This window comes from Ambystoma mexicanum, unplaced genomic scaffold (genome assembly GCF_040938575.1).
Source record: "Ambystoma mexicanum isolate Mex_15411 unplaced genomic scaffold, UKY_AmexF1_1 Mex_scaf10, whole genome shotgun sequence".
NCBI classification, from domain to species: domain Eukaryota; kingdom Metazoa; phylum Chordata; class Amphibia; order Caudata; family Ambystomatidae; genus Ambystoma; species Ambystoma mexicanum.
Window position 1 is genome coordinate 2860001 of NW_027182325.1, and position 2500 is coordinate 2862500.

General features: G+C 48.2%; 9 non-coding genes and 1 pseudogene across 9 annotated transcripts in view; all 10 read left to right on the forward strand.

Moving 5' to 3' along the window:
• The first annotated feature begins 121 nt into the window (after positions 1-121).
• Positions 122-240, forward strand: LOC138538905 (5S ribosomal RNA). The gene has a single exon (XR_011286989.1). It is a non-coding gene; the product is annotated as a 5S ribosomal RNA (ribosomal RNA).
• Positions 241-346: 106 nt separating this feature from the next.
• Positions 347-465, forward strand: LOC138540142 (5S ribosomal RNA). Its single transcript, XR_011288200.1, has one exon. It is a non-coding gene; the product is annotated as a 5S ribosomal RNA (ribosomal RNA).
• A 106-nt stretch (positions 466-571) lies between these two features.
• LOC138550487 (5S ribosomal RNA) lies at positions 572-690 on the forward strand. The gene has a single exon (XR_011294238.1). It is a non-coding gene; the product is annotated as a 5S ribosomal RNA (ribosomal RNA).
• A 93-nt stretch (positions 691-783) lies between these two features.
• On the forward strand, positions 784-902 carry LOC138548185 (5S ribosomal RNA). Its single transcript, XR_011291997.1, has one exon. It is a non-coding gene; the product is annotated as a 5S ribosomal RNA (ribosomal RNA).
• A 106-nt stretch (positions 903-1008) lies between these two features.
• LOC138545193 (5S ribosomal RNA) lies at positions 1009-1117 on the forward strand (annotated as a pseudogene).
• Positions 1118-1580: 463 nt separating this feature from the next.
• On the forward strand, positions 1581-1699 carry LOC138538906 (5S ribosomal RNA). Its single transcript, XR_011286990.1, has one exon. It is a non-coding gene; the product is annotated as a 5S ribosomal RNA (ribosomal RNA).
• A 106-nt stretch (positions 1700-1805) lies between these two features.
• Positions 1806-1924, forward strand: LOC138537930 (5S ribosomal RNA). The gene has a single exon (XR_011286048.1). It is a non-coding gene; the product is annotated as a 5S ribosomal RNA (ribosomal RNA).
• A 93-nt stretch (positions 1925-2017) lies between these two features.
• On the forward strand, positions 2018-2136 carry LOC138537137 (5S ribosomal RNA). The gene has a single exon (XR_011285284.1). It is a non-coding gene; the product is annotated as a 5S ribosomal RNA (ribosomal RNA).
• A 106-nt stretch (positions 2137-2242) lies between these two features.
• LOC138540143 (5S ribosomal RNA) lies at positions 2243-2361 on the forward strand. The gene has a single exon (XR_011288201.1). It is a non-coding gene; the product is annotated as a 5S ribosomal RNA (ribosomal RNA).
• Positions 2362-2468: 107 nt separating this feature from the next.
• Positions 2469-2500, forward strand: part of LOC138550488 (5S ribosomal RNA) — a 119-nt gene continuing 87 nt past the window's right edge. The window contains exon 1 of the ribosomal RNA XR_011294239.1: positions 2469-2500. This exon is cut by the window's right edge and continues 87 nt beyond it. This is a non-coding gene — a ribosomal RNA (5S ribosomal RNA).

The following is a 2500-nucleotide window of genomic DNA, read 5'->3' on the forward strand; positions in this document are numbered from 1 at the left end:
TTATATATCTCGCCTGATCGAGCCTGATCGAGCGATGAGCGTGGTATCATGTTGCAAGTGGCTGCATGGCTTAGCTTACTAAATGCAAATGCATAAGAGTAATATTCTTAGCATTCCTAGAGCCTACGGCCACACCACACTGAATGCACCCGATCTCGACTGATCTCGGAAGTTAAGCAGTGTCAGGCCTAGTTAGTACCTGGATGGGAGACCGCCTGGGAATACCAGGTGCTGTAGGCTTTTTTGTGCTCCAAGTTCAGGAAGTGAGCCCTTTCTCAATTGCCTTTTAAAACTGCAAGGTCTAGCCGACTAGATGCTTAAAAGTACAAAACTCACTAGGCCCAGAGCCTACGGCCACACCACACTGAATGTGCCTGATCTCGTCTGATCTCAGAAGCTAAGCAGTGTCGGGCCTAGTTAGTACCTGGATGGAAGACCGCCTGGGAATACCAGGTGCTGTAGGCTTTTTTGTACTCCAAGTTCAGGAAGTGAGCCATTTCTCAATTGCCTTTCAAAACTGCAAGGTCTAGCCGACTAGATGCTTAAAAGTACAAAACTCACAAGAACCAGAGCCTACGGCCACACCACACTGAATGCGCCCGATCTCGTCTGATCTCGGAAGCTAAGCAGTGTCGGGCCTCGTTAGTACCTGGATGGGAGACCGCCTGGGAATACCAGGTGCTGTAGGCTTTTTTGTGCTCCAAGTTCAGGAAGTGAGCCATTTCTCAATTGCAAGGTCTAGCTGACTAGATGCTTAAAAGTACAAAACTCACTAGGCCCAGAGCCTACGGCCACACCACACTGATTGCGCCCGATCTCGTCTGATCTCGGAAGCTAAGCAGTGTCGGGCCTAGTTAGTACCTGGATGGGAGACCACCTGGGAATACCAGGTGCTGTAGGCTTTTTTGTGCTCCAAGTTCAGGAAGTGAGCCATTTCACAATTGCCTTTCAAAACTGCAAGGTCTAGCCGACTAGATGCTTAAAAGTACAAAACTCACTAGGCCCAGAGCCTACGGCCACACCACACTGAATGCGCCCGATCTCGGAAGCTAAGCAGGGTCAGGCCTAGTTAGTACCTGGATGGGAGACTGCCTGGGAATACCAGGTGCTGTAGGCTTTTTTGTGCTCCATGATTAGTAATTGCGCAACTTCTCAATTATTTTTCAAATTTGGTATGTTTCCAAAATAATTGTATCCCGTTTTATAGCGGAAATGTTGGACAACATCATGAGGGCTGGAGCTACCTTTTTACATAGAATTAGCATACAGGTAGTGTGTTCATGGGTAATAAATCGACTTTCACATGTAATGCAGTACAGAGAATATTGAGTCCTTCAAGAGGCATGAAAGAAAACCATTATTGTGTTGATTGTTCTCTCCACCTCCCTGCAACAGACACAGGATGGATGAATTAAAGTTATCCTACCAGACATAGGAGTCCTGAATGGGCCCACCAGTCTTATATATCTCGCCTGATCGAGCCTGATCGAGCGATGAGCGTGGTATCATGTTGCAAGTGGCTGCATGGCTTAGCTTACTAAATGCAAATGCATAAGAGTAATATTCTTAGCATTCCTAGAGCCTACGGCCACACCACACTGAATGCACCCGATCTCGACTGATCTCGGAAGTTAAGCAGTGTCAGGCCTAGTTAGTACCTGGATGGGAGACCGCCTGGGAATACCAGGTGCTGTAGGCTTTTTTGTGCTCCAAGTTCAGGAAGTGAGCCCTTTCTCAATTGCCTTTTAAAACTGCAAGGTCTAGCCGACTAGATGCTTAAAAGTACAAAACTCACTAGGCCCAGAGCCTACGGCCACACCACACTGAATGTGCCTGATCTCGTCTGATCTCAGAAGCTAAGCAGTGTCGGGCCTCGTTAGTACCTGGATGGGAGACCGCCTGGGAATACCAGGTGCTGTAGGCTTTTTTGTGCTCCAAGTTCAGGAAGTGAGCCATTTCTCAATTGCAAGGTCTAGCTGACTAGATGCTTAAAAGTACAAAACTCACTAGGCCCAGAGCCTACGGCCACACCACACTGATTGCGCCCGATCTCGTCTGATCTCGGAAGCTAAGCAGTGTCGGGCCTCGTTAGTACCTGGATGGGAGACCGCCTGGGAATACCAGGTGCTGTAGGCTTTTTTGTGCTCCAAGTTCAGGAAGTGAGCCCTTTCTCAATTGCCTTTTAAAACTGCAAGGTCTAGCCGACTAGATGCTTAAAAGTACAAAACTCACTAGGCCCAGAGCCTACGGCCACACCACACTGAATGTGCCTGATCTCGTCTGATCTCAGAAGCTAAGCAGTGTCGGGCCTAGTTAGTACCTGGATGGAAGACCGCCTGGGAATACCAGGTGCTGTAGGCTTTTTTTGTACTCCAAGTTCAGGAAGTGAGCCATTTCTCAATTGCCTTTCAAAACTGCAAGGTCTAGCCGACTAGATGCTTAAAAGTACAAAACTCACAAGAACCAGAGCCTACGGCCACACCACACTGAATGCGCCCGA